The sequence below is a fragment of the Cygnus olor genome, chromosome 14 (genome assembly GCF_009769625.2).
Source record: "Cygnus olor isolate bCygOlo1 chromosome 14, bCygOlo1.pri.v2, whole genome shotgun sequence".
In the NCBI taxonomy this organism is placed as follows: domain Eukaryota; kingdom Metazoa; phylum Chordata; class Aves; order Anseriformes; family Anatidae; genus Cygnus; species Cygnus olor.
The window spans coordinates 11,774,297-11,790,533 of NC_049182.1; the positions used below are offsets into that span (position 1 = coordinate 11,774,297).

The 16,237-nt window shown below is 53.3% G+C and overlaps 1 long non-coding RNA gene across 1 annotated transcript; it reads right to left on the bottom strand.

The window, feature by feature from the left end:
* Positions 1-443: 443 nt before the first annotated feature.
* Positions 444-9,368, bottom strand: LOC121077751. Its single transcript, XR_005824283.1, has 2 exons — positions 9,235-9,368; positions 444-1,374 (listed from the first exon to the last, which is right to left on the bottom strand). It is a non-coding gene; the product is annotated as an uncharacterized LOC121077751 (long non-coding RNA).
* Between the last annotated feature and the right edge of the window lie 6,869 nt (positions 9,369-16,237).

The following is a 16,237-nucleotide window of genomic DNA, read 5'->3' on the forward strand; positions in this document are numbered from 1 at the left end:
TGCTAAGGTCACCCAACCAGTTAACTAAAACCTATCTTGTGCTACAACTACCAACCCAAAAATGCTGCAATTTTCATAGCATCTGTGAGCATCACCTGGGATTTTCATCTGGTTGGATGTCTGAAAAAAGCTATCTTGAGAAAAGTCACGTTTTACAAACAAAGGAAAGGAGAGGGGGGAGGAAGGTCTGCAGCTGAGCCAATGGGACTGTTTGTGCAGCTATGACCATGCCATAAGGACAAGCAAAAGTCCCTGGAAAACAGCCCTTGTGCTAGCCTGGCCAAGAAGCCCTAGTGATCAGAACTGCTCCAAGCAAAGCTGCTGTGCTGGCAGGGCGACTTGCTCCCTGGAGCAGTGCATGCTTGCACACTGGCTGTCCACAGGGGCAAGACCATGCTCCTTCTTGCCTGTGGAAGAACTGTTCCCTCCAGGTTTTAATCTTCGCTATGATTGTTTTTATTAAATATTTTAAAAAGAGAGGGTGGCCAGTTGGCTTTGGCAGTTTGCAATGGTGGAAACAGAAGAGAGCACCCAGTTTGCACCCAGTGGAAAAAGAAGAGAGCACAGGATGGAGGTACGCCAGGAGGGAAGGTGTCACAGTCCCACGTGCGGCATCCACTGCTCCCAGTCGCACCTCTGGTCTGTGTGCCCTCTGGCTCAAGCACCATCGGTTGGCTACAACAGATGGACACAGTGCTTGGCTCTGGGGCACTGTCAGGAACCAGGACAGGAGAGGAAGAATGTTGGGCCAGAGCCAGTAACCCACCTGGTTACAATTCCCCTTTGTGTGTGGCCAGAAGGACACTGGGGTGCATTAGGGTGCTCACCTACATCGCCAGGAGACAACTGTCAGTCCCTAGTGTTCAACGATGCTCGAGTGCCATTCTGGGAGGCACAAGTAGGGACTGAGAAGAAAACATGAACCTGGCATCCCCCCAGCAGCTGAAACAGGTGGGAAATGCAAGCCAGACTTTCGCTCTTGCTCAGCCCTGTCCCACACACACTTCAAATGAGGGCTGCAAAGACCTCTGTTCCCTGGGCTGGCTCCCCCCTCCCTCAATACTGCTTCTCTCACTTGCTCAGCAGCTCAGCCCCACGTCCAGGTTTACATATAAATAAAGAACGAGTGTGAAATCCACCCTGGGGTCTCTCCTGACTCCCACTTGGCTCCCTAATTGGAAAGTCTGCCAGCAGGAGATATTGCAGTGAGCTAAAGCAGAAACAAGCTCCCTTTATCCCAGGCAGAGATGGTGGGGTGGGGTCAGTTCCCCAGCCCAAACCATGCTGGCTGGGAGGACGCAGAGCAGGTTTGCACAGCCACAGCCAGGCTCTGGATTTCCTTCAGGCTCCTGGGGCTTCACCGCTCTGCTGCACCTGGAAGGAAGGAACAGGCACATATCAGAAAGGAGCATCCCTTGGGGTAAGGCTAGGCTAGCACTTTGCAAGCTGTGACCAGTTGATGCCAGCAGGGAGGGACAGTAGGACAGAGCTGTGATCATTCTTCAGCAGTGGGGAGGTGTGCAGCTCAAACATTTGCATCTTCAAAAACATAATCCTGACTTTGGGGTTCCCCCCTTTGTTCTGTGCTCAGGAGAGAATTTTCCCCAGTGCACAGACAGCTCCCACTGGATCACCGCTGACCTACAGGGACAACCCTTCCTTTTGGTCATTCATGCTAAAGGAACCATGAGTCAGAATCTCACCTGCATCGCCTCCTGAAGGGAAAAACTTCCCCTTGAATCTTGTCTCCCCTGTTTCCACCAGCCCAGCCCTGCATCACAGCTGGTGCACCACCTTTTTGCTGCCTCCTTCAGTTTTTGGAGGACCCTGGAGGCAAAAATATCGCCTCCAGTAGAACTGCTTCAAAAGCAGCAATGATCTCAGTACAAGCAGATCAATGTCCCAGAGCTCTATGATGCTTAGAAAATGATGCTGCTCTTCTGTTCCCTGTGTCAGAGAGGTTTGTTATCTGCATTAGGAGGCCAGGTTCACCCCGAGATGAGGGGCATAGCCCCTCATCACATGCTGTTGGTCTGTTATCACCCAGCCCTGATGATCTTGCCAGATAAGCAGCTGGGGAAGAAGCCTGGGGAGACAAGGGGAATGGGGTATTGTTGAATTCTTGCCAGCCCAAGAATGGAGTCAGACCAAGGTCCCTGAGCTGTTGACCACAGTCCTTGTGAGCAGAACTGATCTATTCCCATGAAAGGCAGGGGAGAGGCAGGTGTCCTATCCACCTGTAAATACTGGGCCACGGACTGAGCAAGGTGTGATCCAGCACGGCTCGTATGCAGTGTACCCAGTGGTTCAGCTTTTGCTTCCAGCAGATCAGGCCCACTTGAGGACATATGCAGAGAAAAGCCCTCCCACAGCATGGGAGAAAATGCCACACAAACATGTCAGTTTGTACAAAGTTATTTAAAAAAAAAAAAAATCCAAAAATCCTGTTGTCACTCGCTGACTTTGATAGTACAAAAAAAAAAAAAAAAAAAAAATTTAAAGCATGCTATTGCATCCATCCCACCTTCACATTACAGAAACATTGCTAATCACATCCAGGTACATAACAGTGAATATACTCTTTTAAGCTATGTGTACTTAATAATGCTAATTGTATGATTCACTGTTCAGAAGGATTTGATGTTTTCTCACGGAAATTTCATCAACATTTCCAATGGATGTAGGCCCTGGATAACTGGGAAGTTGGACTTCTTCAGATAGAAATTTCCTCTTCTGACCAGTTCTCCGAAGGGAAAACAATTCTGACTTATGAAATACAATATTATTGCTTTTGTTGTCTGTGTGAATTAAAATATCAACTGACCTAGCAAATGGTTTACATCAAAACACCAGTAAGCTTGCAAATTCAATCATGACATTTAGAGCAAGAGGCAAGGCGATGCAGTAGACTCATGTATGTCTCCTGTAACACACAAACATTGCTTCTGGCCTTTGGAGAGTTTCTTGTAATTATTCCCATGATTTTATCCTCCAAGACTGGACAGGAGCTTGCAAATGTGGCTATACTTTTTTCCTGGTGAGATACTGCCAGCTGAGTATTGCAGACTCTTCTTTTTACTAATCCTGCCTCCTGGAGGCACTCAGCAACTAATCTGGATTACCTATTTCTATCGTTCTATGGGGGGGAAAAAAATCTCAGTTTCAAATCCTGTGGGCTCACTCCAAGGCAGTGCCCCTTGGGAACATCCCTTTGTCTTCCTAATTTGATTTAGGTTGCTCTTTTGCCAAGACCCCTCAAGACTCACGTGTATTTAAGTGGGCTATGGTATGGGCTCCAAACACACAAATTCTAGCTAGGAACATTATCCTGTTGTAGCAAACCACCCTCAGACCCAGGCTTGCAGCTGGAGGATTACAGCTATTTAGCAGTGGCTTGTTAACAGATGCCTTAAGGAAGTACAGACAACACAATGCTGACCCACATCATGGAGCTGGAAACACCTTACTGGTCTGATCTAGACAGGAGTTCTCTACTTCAGAGCATCTCTTGTCAAGTTTTAGCCAGCCAGTGTTACTGTGGGTCAGAGGATTCAAACAGAAAAAGTCCAGTTGACTTCAACAGACACTGGAGCAATGGAGACACCGCCCAAAGTGGCCAAAAACGAATACATTTCCCAAGTCATCCAAAGAACAGCGATGGACTGGTTGGTGACAAGGCCACACAGAGCTCCATGGGGCTGTGCCGTAACCCCAAGGGTGGATCTGGGGTTAGAGGATGGCTCTGGGAGGATGGCTTTGGCAAACAGTCATGGCTCCAGCTCTAGTGAAGAGGCATTTTTTTCACTAAAATGTTTTCATTTTGAGTACTTCCAGGAACATCTCTGGGCTTCCACACTTGTGTTGCCAATGAGGAGTCTGCATAGCTCTAATATTCAGGGCCTTGCCCAGCCTGACTCTAACAAGTTTTGAGCAAATTAATAGGGTATGGTCTTGTTGCAGACTCCTCTCCATGCCCTACAAGAAAAGGCATCATCTTGGTCCACATGAGACTTCTCACAGATGCCACTGTGTTTCATGTAGGAGGATTATTCCCAGGGAATCCTGTTTCACATTTCTACTCATACATCTTGGTGACCCTTTACTAAGGACAGCAAAAGGCCCAGGCCCCAATCCAAGAGCCTCTCCAAAGAGCAAGGATCAGTGCGATAGATTATTTAGCCCAATTACAGACGGATGGTGTAAGAATTTATTCCACAAACTGCTCTTGGGAAGAAGCAGCTTGGTTTTGTGACCTGCTCCAGAAGGAAGGATGCTGGTGGGTGTACCTAAAGCCTTCAGCTTGTTCGCTAAACCTGGAAAGACAAAAGCACCAGCTTGTCCCCAAAAGCAGCATCATGCTGGTCGTGATGCCAGGCTGCTGCACTGCAGTTTGGCATTTCCTAGGAAAAGCAATTCAGGTGGGGCCAGCGATGGCTGTAAGAGCTCTAAGCCGGTTGTCACAAAAGCTTTTCTGCCTGCCTGCCAAACCGCTCCTCCCTTCCCAGGCACAGCTGCCCCTCCAGCCACCACCATTCCGCGCACAGCTCCAGGGATGGCACCCAAGGGCTGCCTCTTCCCTCCCTACTCTACACTAGTGGGCTAGCTAAGCTAAGTGGGCTTCTGGCACGCTGTGCGAGCCCCTCGCCTGCCCTGCTGAGACAGGATCAGAGGTGAGGTGAGGCTGGATTGCTCCAACTCTTCCAGACACCATGCCGAGCTCTGGCCAGCAATTCTGGGCTCTGCACTGGCTTTTTCACAGAACCACAGACCAGCTGAGGCTGGCAGACACCTCTGGACATCATCTGGTCCGACCCCCTGCTCGACCAGGGACACACAAAGCAGGGTGACCAGGACCACACCCAGATGGCTTTTGAAGATCTCCAAGGAGGGAGATGCCACAACCTGTGCCACAGGTTGATGCCACAGCACTGAGATGGGCAACCTGTGCCAGTGCCTGGTTGCCCACACATCCCCTTCATTAACAAAGAAGGCAGCAGTCCTCCTTTGAAATATGCCATTGGAAGAAGCAGTGCAGTCAAGCAGCTGGAAGGCAATTCTCTCTGCTCTGTGGGGGTGCGTGAATTCCTCAGGTGTGGGTGTGTCTGTAGTGACCATCGCGCCTGCTGAGTACATAGCCTGGTTTTGAAGTCCCAGCCATACATCCCAGCCAGACTGCACTCAAGCTGGCCCTGGGTACCCCATCCTCTCTTTCAGCTTTCAGCCCAAGCTTCAGGCCTGGGTATCTCTGCTGTCCCTGGGATCTCTGCCAGTGCACCTTCAAAACTGGAGAGGAAATGCTCTTCCAAGCAATGCCCCCAAGGTGCTCCCAGGGGCTGGAGGTCAGTCTCTGTCCCTCAAGCACAGAATTCAGCTCCTCCAGATGGGACTTTGGAGCAGCTGAAACAGCTTCTTCCTCCCAGTCACCCTAGAGAAGAGCTGACCTCCTTCACCGACTGCCGAGTGGAAGTGCCCCTCCAAGCTATAATTAGACTTTCTAAATATCCTGTCCTTGCCCTGTGGCCCTAGAAGCATCTCCAAGGCCCAAAGCTTGTGAAGGCAGCCAGCACACTGTCCCACAGAGGGGGAAAGCCCATGTTGTTCCTCACCACCGCAGCGCTTCCTACCCCAACCTCCACACTGCCCAGCTTGCTGGGGCAATTCCTGGCACTCCCATCCAAGCTACAGCCCCAGGCAGATCCTCTCCTTACTCGATAACTTGAATGCAGCTCCCTGCTCCATATACTCAGCTGTTCTTCTGATATAGTGCCAGTCGCAACACATGGGAACCAGGCCTTCTAAATCTTCCATAAGCTCAAGCAACTTTACATTATCACATTGTCTACAATTTCGAAGCCTACAGGCTGAGACCAGCAAGTCTTCTATAAAATATCTAGTAAGGTAAATGGTAGTTTTACATGAAACAGAATGAAACGATGGAGCCGTCCATCTTTCCAGCTACATTTTTCTTGGCTGAATAAAAATCTTATTTAACAGTAGCATTAAATTCAGTGCCACCTGTTTTATTCCTGTGTCACCAAGACCTGGAAAGAATGCTTTTCTCACAGCTTTCAGTGTTATTTGCAAGGATATGGTTCCTAATTGCAGCTCTGCAATGTTAACATTTCCAGGAATTTTCATCAGACTATTCAACATGAACCCTTGGTTTCTGGGAGTTTCCCTTCTCTTAAGAAACTTTTGCTAGTCTCCTCCCAGCACCCATGAAAAACCAGTGGGGAGAGGGGCGATAAGAGTGTTCAACATCTTCATGAATCATTTTCTGCAGCACATTGCTTTGTGGGGCTATTCCCTTCTTCCTGGTGAATAATTCCTTCTCTCTCTTCTGTATGAAGCCACGTTTGTTCCCTTCAAGACCACTTCCCATTCCACCCCATTCACCAGCTGCCAGTCATGTGGTCCAGAAGCCAGTCTGGAATACCACCCCTGCTGTCCTTCAGGACAAAGACCTGGCTCCAGACGTGGCATTACCATGGCTCCCACTGAGCCGCCGAGTGGCGACATCTCTCACCCTGCACCCGGGTGGTGTCCCTGCCATGTCCCCATGAATTGCCAGCAGGGTGTCGAGGATGTCCCTCATTATCTCCCAGGAGAGTCATTGCCCTTCACCCTTGAGCTCAGCCCTTCCTGTTGCAATAAGCCTCCATGAGCACTGGTGGGGTTCCTCGAGGTGCTCGGCACCATGGCAAAGCAGTAGGGCTTGGAGGCATCTCCTACCCTCAGAAAGCTCCACAGATGGAGTTACCTATCACCAGGCCCCTAGAAAATCATCAACATGATCTGCCATGGCCTGACCACAGACGGCTCCAGCACCCCACTGTCTCCTCTCCTGGTGGGACTGCACTGCATGCCCCATCCCACTGGTGGGGAATGTTTGCAGATTGCTCATCCCTCCCCTGCCCTTCCTGGCCCAGCCATCATCCTGCTTCTCCTGCAGCCCTGTAGCCCTCAAGGGCCAGCCTTGAACGTGCTACAGCACCTGCTGCCTTGCAGCGGCTCCTCCGCAGAACCCAAAGCCCTGTGGGCAAGGCTGGCTCTCTGGCGTCTTGTGCTGCAAATCTCTGTCAGCATGGCCTGCCCCAACATGCAGCTTTTCCCAGGGGAGGAGGAAGAAGGAGGCATTTGTCTGCACCTTCCTCATATCAGTACACAGCCGCGTGTCCCTGGGGAATGTCTTGTCCCCACCACCTGTGCTCCCGCTGCTTCATCCCCGGAGGCATGCACAGCACCGCCTCCGCAGCTCCCAGGGCCTCGCGCCCTGCCTCCAGAGCGTGGCGGGGAGGTCACCCTGCTGGGGTGGCTCAGGCTGGAGCCAGCTGGGTTGCCCTCACCAGAAACCCCTTCCAGGCCACCAGCCAGCCTGCCCTGCCCGGTCCTGTGTGGCAGCGGGGGCTCCGGTGTCACCCCACCTGTCCCTGGCAGCCTGTGCAGCAGGGGCAGGAGGAGCAGGGACGCGCCTGCCCGGGACGGCTCATCCACTGATGCAGGAGGTGGGGTGAGATCCTCTCTGCCAAGGGACCCCGATATTCTTCTCCCCAGCTGGCTGTGGTTTGGGCCAGATTGGATTTCTAAGCGTTTCCCAAGCCGGTAACTTTTGTTTTCAAAAGGAGAGCTGATTTTCTCCTGTTTCTTCACCCTCCCATCCTCCACCTTGCGATGTTTGGCCTGGCCTGAAGATGGTGAATGAGCAGCAGTGCTTTGGAGCCCTGCTGGCACCCAGTGCCCACCGGGGTCCTGGCAAAGCTGCTGGGGGTCTGAGGTGGCGGGGGGGCACAGTGTCACCACGGGTCTCCTGCAAAGTCTGCCCTGGCCCCCCAGGGGACGTGGCTGTGCCCCAGCCAGGCATGCAGTGTGAGCCACCCTGCGCCTCAGCTACCAACTGCAGAAAGGGCTGGCAGCCCCTTCCCAGGGTGCTGCGGGCATGAGCACAGCAGATAGCGTGAGGTTCCCAGAGCAGGTAACGTCCCTCTAATTAAGATAAATACTAATTAAGTCTGGGACTTTCAAAGAAGCCCTGGGAGCAGAGACTCCAACTCCTGCTGAATTTCAATGGGAATGAGACACCTGACTCCAGAAAAACCCAGCCTCTGATATTAAGCTTAAATGGGCCCTTCTCTAACATTGATATATTGCCGGTCTGTAGCTCGCAAGTGCCTTCCCGTATACCCAAGCACAACATCGACGTCCTGGAAATGCTAATAAGGAGCTTTAGGAGGGCAGCAGTGAACAGGCTCAGAGTCAGACGCCCACGACCATCCTGTGCCATTAAACATTATGGACTAGCTTCGACCAGAGGTGCATGAGGCTCTGGCAGAGCCCTGGGTTCTTTGTGCGTCCCCACTACCGACAGAGCTGCCTCCTCCTCCTCCTCTTCCTCCTTCTCCCCGGATGTGGAGAGCTCCTGCCGGCGGGTCCCAATCCTGCGCTGCCTGGCAGGGCTTTACAGGAGTGAGCCAGGCGAAGAGACCGCGCGTGCCCCATCACAGCGCTGTGCACAGAGGGATGTGCAGGGAGCAGCCTCCAGAAGGCCTCCAAGGGGAGCGAGCCCTTCCCACCTGAGCGGGCCCCAGGCAAGCACAGATGGCTGGGGGGGCTGCAGTGCGTTGCTGGCGTGCCCACCCCGACACACTGTGATCCTGTGTCCCTCATCCAGCCCCATGGTCCAGCACGAGGTGTGGGGCCAGCCAGCAAAGAGCGCACTGTGGGGGTGCTGCGCACCCCAGCCCTGTGGGAGCTGCTGGGGCAGGCAGGGAACACGAGTGGTGCGGCGATGGAAAGCACCTGGGGTTCTCCAGGACCGTGATGCAGGAGTGTGGCCCACACCACCGAGATGGGGCCACGGAGCCGTTTGGGAAGCCCAGACCGTGAGACCCCGCAGCAAACGCCACATGTCCAGCTGGCTCAGACCCAGCATTGTGACGAGCTGCACTCGCAGGCCTACTGCCAGCCCCGAGGTCTGAAAAACACAACCTCTCTGTCCTCCTGTCCTGCTACCCCACGCCTGTTTCAAATTAAGCCTCCCCTGCCCCCACCACGGCCATTTGGGCAGAGCCGTTCAGCTGCCGCCCCAGCCTCCGCGAGGTGCGACCCACCCGGGTGCCCTTCGGTTTGCGGGGACTTTCCCAAGTCCCCTGTACACTTTAGCAATTAGAGGGTTAAGTTTCCTCCCGGCCTCGCTGCATTAACTGGAAAGGAATGAAGTGTCAGGCATGTTCTCACCACAGCAGGCTGTTGGAAAGCAACTCCCTTCTCCACGCACACACACCTCCCACTGCTGCGACCAAATTATTTTCTATCCTCCAGAGACCCAGTATGCCAGACAAAATCTGCAGCATGACTCTGATTCATTGCAAAAGGATGCAGATGTAATATTCCCTTTTTTGCCGGGCTTCTTGCACGCTAATTCACATGGCGTCTCAGCATTGCGAGTTTTACAGCTCTCTTTCGCTCTTTATTATTTTTTTCGGAGGGCTCTGACGCCCCTCGCTGACCCTTGGCCTCGCATCCTTTCTCCCAGCACCACCAAAATAAAGAGGCTAAGCCTCCCATCTCCAGCGTGCAAATAGGCAGCTCTCCCCAATGTGCTAATTAGCCGAGTGTTTGGAAGTAAATAGGTATGATTGGTGGTAATTTCCTGGCTGAAGGGGTAATTATTTGTTTCAAACAGGCTGCAAAATAACCCCTGTAAGGTGAGATAGGAAACTAAATTCAAAAGAGGTTTCCTATTCCCACTAAGCAGGATTGAAAACTGGTTTGAAATTCCTTTTTTTATTTATAGTACATGGTATCCATGGAAACCTACAGAGGAGGTCATGGTAGCTAGGCCTCCGCTTCACCCTGCTCAGGGGATTACCGTTGCACAGTGGTACGCAGCCGTGTAAGAGAGCAGATTCACAATTCCCCGCAAACAACCCCCCCAGCCCCAGCCTGTGCCTTCCTGGAGGGCTGCGGGAGAGCTTCGTGGAGGCTCATAAATCCACGCCGCGCTCGCCGAGTGATGGGAGCGCTGCCTGCGGCGTCCGCGGGAGCCCGCGGCCGCCCGCCGCGCAGCCCCACTGCAGCGGTGCTCCCAGAGCCCGCGGCCACAGGGCAAGGGGCGGAGGAGCGCTGCGGGGAGCCCTCCGCTTGGCTTGCCTCAGTGAGGACAGCCTGGGCGTGGACTGGATCCCGAATTCATCCCCTCGCCATTTCCGAGCCGCAATTTACAGGCAGGGCTGCTTCTGCCGCTACCTTTCCCTGCCATTCGCACGACAGGCGTCGCTTTAGAGGAGGAGTCAGGGAAGCGTGGGGAAAGGGATGCTGCAGAAAGGGCCACCGTGGGGGCCTGATCCTGGGGTGCTGTGCTCTCCCACTTGTCTCGGGGGAAAGAAGGTGTTTCCTGCCCCCAGGAGCTATTGAGTATCCCCCAGGCAGGAACCCTTTGCCGCTGCAGACATGGGTGACTCCGCATTACAGCGTGACTACACCTGATTTAGCAGGAGAGCATGATCGGTACTTTTTATGCCGTAGGTAAATTGAGCTACAGCCCCTGTCACGGCCAAGCAGACAGAAGCAGGGAGCAGCACAGCAGTGGGTGTGTGGTGCCAGCTTACTCCCCATGCCACGGGGGCTGGATCTTCTCCATAAGCCACGGTGGAGCAGAGGCTGCTCCACGGTCATTTCCAACCTGCAACAAGCTGCCACCAGTCCTGCACCATCTCTGCAGTGCTTCTCACAGCGCACCATGCAGCATCAGGCCCATGACCTTCACCGATTCCCTTTCCCCCTCCACACTGCTGTCCCTCCGCTGGCAGAAGGACACGCTGCATCGCCCAGCATCCAACCAGCCTGTACAAGGAGGAGTCTGCGGGGCCAGCAAGACACAGGCTGGCGCGGGGACCGACCGCTACACTCCCATGGGGAGCTCCCACCTCTTCCAGAGCAGCCTCCAAGCACCCCGGTGCCCTCGGCCGCTGTAACATCTCCCTGTCACTGCTTCATCCACATAGCTATGGGCTCAGACTCAACACGGTGACATCAAGCCTTTGAGGACAGCAGCTTTTGTGTTCACCTACCCGGGAAATGCTGCTTTATCCAAGTTGTTCCCAGCAGACAATTTTTTATTCCCTCTGTTTTGGAAAACTGGAGGCTGAGAGCATCAAAATTATGTGAGTTTTGAGCCTTTATAAACAAATAAATGTCCTTTATAGAAATGAATCTGTTCTGAGCATCTGCCACAGTGGGAAATGGTACTGAAGCCACTACCATCATGGCAAAACTGAACTGCTCATATCAAACCAACCGTATGTCGCCACAGACACTGTCCTGACAAAACACCCTGAGCTGCTCTTCCCTCCAGAGGTCCTTACGTCCCGACCCCTTCTCTTCCACCCCTCCAACTGCTGTGCAGGCACCCTCAATCCCTTGGGCTTCAGGCAAGCGCCTTGGTGTTTCCTCACCTCCATCAGCTCCCACAAGCACTGCCCGCTGCTCCCCGTTTTTCAGGGCCTTTCCAAAGCCTGCCCTTTGCCAGCGTGAGTCCCAGGCCTTCTCCTCTGCTAGGCAGGGCTTCAGCTGACGAGTGGGGAAGCCACCACCTGTGTGCAAACCTCTGGGCACCACTCGTGGCTGATCTGAGGAGGTAAATTACATCTTACAGGTGTTCAGTTTTCTCTAACAGTGCCTATACACACTGGAGACATCAAAACAAAGACAGAATGAGTCCATCCAACCAGTGTCATCTCATGCATCTGTCCATGTCCAACTCATCTCCTCTGCCCTACCTGCCCCACACAGCTCCCCAGCTCACCTTCCAGCCTCACAAACGCAAACCCTGCACCTACTCCATGTGTCTTTGTTCACAGTAAGTTCATCCACGCAGACAGTGGTTTTCTAGTGCTAGCCACAATTTTGTGCCTACCTCAATGAATTCTCCACTACAGCAAATATAGTCAATCAATCTTGCCTCCGCCAATAAGCAGGAGAGAAGTAATGTTTTTCATACTCCCCCAGCTCTCTTCTCCTCGCGTTCTCCATCAGGCACTCGGCAAGTTCACAAGGGCAGCCAGCTCTCGGTTTCCTTGGTCACGCACAGCAGCTTGCCCTCTTAGAGTAATAAAAACAAATGACACGTTCCTGTTTGTTGTCAGAGACGTTACTGGGCCCTCCTTGGAGAGAAGGTTTTGGGGCGAAGGAAACGTTTGTGGGTTTAGGTTCCTCCTTGAACAGGTGGAGGAAAAACTGTCAGCAGCCGGTAGTTGTCAGCAGATGTAATGCCAAAGTCAACTGAAAAGGATAAGCAAAGATTTAGAAGTACTGAGGGATGCAAAGCTGAGAGGGAGGAGCATGCTTGCTTGTAGATGTTGGAGCTGGTAAAACCCTGTGTCAGATCGTCTGGGAGCAAGCAAGACCAAGAGGTGTCTGTGCTAGGCCCTGACTCTGCCGCCTGATGGAGGTGGCTGGGTCACAGCCTGAAACGTGGCCCTTACTCATGGCTCTGAATGCAGTGACCTGAACATGTGGGTACAAGGCATAGTAAGACACTTCTTACAGCGTAATTAACCCACCATTGTGGCTATAGCCTGATCTGCCCTACTTCCACTTTCCTCCTAACTCAGCACCCCCTCCACATGGGCGCACACACAAGTGCTCACCTATGCCCACGTGCATGCCCACGTAGCTGCATGCACACGCATGTCTGCAGGCACACACACAAAGCCCTGCACCAGCTCACATGGGTTATGTGTGCATCTCCGAGCAAAGCTCGGCCTGCCGGGCAGCAGGGCCGGGAGCCCCAGGAGTCTGAGCAGATCTCAAGCTTTTTTGTTGAGAAACTGCCTGGGCCAGCAGTGAGATCTTCTCCAACCCTGCACATGGTCCGGGCTGATCGAGACCCTGCATGCTCTGCATCCCAGCCCGCATAGGGGCTGCCAGCCGGGCTGCACCGGGCTGCTGGTCCCAGACCTCCTCGAGCAGCCTGCTGCAGGCTCTGACCACTGCCTGGGCACCGGCGGGCAGCCAGCAGTGAGCAGCGCCGTGCCTGAAGGACTTCACCATCTGGCTGCTGATTCGGATGCCAGTCCCCACTCCGTGGTGTTCCAAGGGCTGCAGGAGGGTAGGGCTTGCAACACCTTTACCTTTACCTATGTTTCTCCCTTTTTTCCTATTTTTATTGACCGGGAGATATCCCATCCTTTTTACAGCTCTGAACTCAAGAGTGATCAGATGAAAGTGCAGTGGGGCTCCCGCATGGGCAGATGAGCCACCATAAGGTCAAGGCACCTAAAGGAAAAGTTTCTAGTTTTCACAGCCCTAAAGATCGTCACATAAAATTGCTCATAAAATTAATGTGGGTTTGGGGTTTCAAAGTCCTGAGAAACTTGAAATAGTCATCAGTCAGTTCCGGTATATGGGAAGTCTCAAACCTCTGCTTATTGAAGCAGAGGTTAAGGCTGTGCTATAACATCTGCTGGGGACAGGGAAACGCGTCTGAGATGGCAGCATCCAAATCAGCTTGGAGGTTATGGCTCAGGCAGTGGGTGATAAGTTGTTTTCACTATTAAAGCATTTAGCTGGCTCCACGCTATGGATCTGAATTGCTTTGGTCAAATTCTTTCCAATAAAACGCAGAGCCACCTTCTCAGACCCTTCTGCAGGATTTATGAGGACTGGGTCCGCTCCAGTTCCCTTTCTGTATCAAAGTGATGATTTAACTAATTGATGATCTAATTTCAGGCTGGAACAGTAACCTGACGATTTGTGAATTTGACCTTGGTACAGATTAACAGCAGTGGCAGTTAGTGTTAGTTTAACAGCATTCATAATAGCTTTTGCTTTGGTGATGCCTTCTCTGGACTTTGCTTTTTGCTTTTTTAAATATATCGACAGCGTGGTAAATGGCAAGCATGAGGGATAGGGATGCAGTCAGCTCGGAGCATCTCTGGGGGGTGCCCCCGGCTGCAGATGTCACTGTCATAACCTTTGGCAGCAAATGCCAGCTTTGAACCAGGCAGGGGAGCTGATCTCACTGAAAAATACCCCAGGCAAAACAAGGGAAGGTTCCGCTCTGCGGCAACGACAAGGTCACGCAAACGCGTGGATCAGCAGGAGACAGAGGGAGACGAGGAGAGGCAACAGCCTCAGGGATCCCAGCCTCCCCCCGCACCGTACCTCGCTCCCGTCCCCCGCAGCACCACGCCAGGATCTTCGTGGAGCAGGAGCCAAACACCAGTGAGGTGTCTGTGCTCATGTGCTCGGGCAGCCTAAAAGCACGCCTTGCACCTCCACACAGACCCTTGGGTACCTGCCTGTAGCCTGCACGTAGATGCACAAGCTGTCCCCACACACAGGCTGTGCACGCCCTCAAACCCACACACTGCGTGTGACCCAGGGTGCATGTATGTCCATGCACACAGATGGACGCACACCCTCTGCCCCTCACACATGTGCACACAATTGCACACGTGCACACATTTCCACTCATGCACACACTTACACTATGCACACATGCTCAAGCACACTACTCGTGTAAGCACCCACGGGTGCTGCCCAACCATGCTCCCACAGCTGACAGCAGGAGCCATGCCCCCAGGCCACCCACTGGCTGCAGAAGCCCTGTGTTCTCCCAGCACCCTGCACATCGCTGCTCTGCTTGGCCGCATCTGACTCAACCCAGACCCAAACCAGGGCTTTTCCAAAGCCCCACACTAAGCGCAGGGTCCTGCTAACCGGGATTTGCCCGTTGACATGCCAACCCTGTCGCAGAGCCGCCTCCTGTCATTGCCCTTTCCATCTCGGAGCAACCGACGCCCTGGGCAATTGCTGTCTGTATGAAACTGGAAGGAACTGAGCGGTGCAGCGGGCCCTGCACAAGCTGGGGCTGCAGGAGCCTGCTGGGCTGGGCTGGAGGAGCACAGGCTGCAGGAGGGGAGAGCTCAGCACTGGCGTGAGTCTGCGCACACGTGGCTGGACCCTGCCAGTGGGCACAGCATCCTGGCTTATTCCTCTTCGTGAAGAGCCAGCCCTGCTTCCCCACGCCAGGCTTGTGTGACCCTGTGCAGAAGGAAGAAACTGACTCTCAGTCCCCGGTGCTGCTTTGGTTCCTCGTGCAGTAGCACTATAAGCCAAAGAGCAAAGGCTGCTATGAGAGCTGGGTCCTGCATGGGCGCCGGGCAAGCATCTCCCAGGGGGGCTCTTGTAGCAAAGCACCGAGAAGGTGAAAGCAGCTCAGGCTGCAGAGATCGCCGCTGGGGCGGGGGGATGGCTGCAGGCTAATAATATTCTGTGTCTCATTATGCCGCGTATTAAGCTGAAATTTGCAGATGCTCTAATCACCGCAAGGCATTCTGCGCACACAGCCTCTCTCCAGCCCGGCAGCTCTGTGCAAACACCGGAGGAGAAGCCCTGCTAACTGTCCTGCCACATGGTGTCCTGGAATCTTTACAGACCATTTCACCTTCACAAATAGCCTTGGAAATGTCTGTGCATCGACAGCCCCTGCGGTAGCCAGATAGCGCAACCGCCTCCTCTGCGGCTCCCCGGGCCCCTCTTAAGCTTTTTCCCATCACACCATGCAAATGCGAGGCTCCGGAATTTGCACCACAGCTGGGTAAAGCACCTCACATCAAATGTGCTCTGCGCCCCAGGCTCGCAGCAAACGTGAACTGTGTTTTACAGAGGTTGAGGGAAGCTCCTGCCTGAATTGCTTTTTTTTTTTTTTCCTCTCTCTGTCTCTCTCTCTTTTTAAAATGATTTTCTTTTCTTTTCCCAGATCTCTGCCCTTTGCCCTCTTGTGATCAAAGGGGGCACGCATTCAAGTGCCGTGGGAATACTCAGTCCTTGGGTATTCTGGGCAATCTCACGAGAAAAGCTGCTTTTCCCTGGAGGTGCAGAAGCATATGAGCTGGGGTGTGGGAAGGAGGGGTGTGAAGCCCGCTAGCTCGCCATGCGTGGGAAGGAGCAGAGGGGAGCCATGTGGGCAGGCCAGGGAAGGGTTAATCACAGACTGTCCTTGCTGTTTTTTCCAGGCCTGGCTGCACCAGATTCTTCCATTTCTCTTGGCAGGGATTTAAGCCGTGGGGCTGAGCTAAGCACGTGAACCTGGAGAGCCCCTGTGCTCCGACAGCGAGCAGGACCCAGAGCAAGACACCACGGCTTGTTAGCAAAGCAGTAGCCTGGTCCAGGGCATGCAGGTGCCAAGCAAGCAGCAGCAACAGCACAACAGAGATAGTCACACTACAAAGAG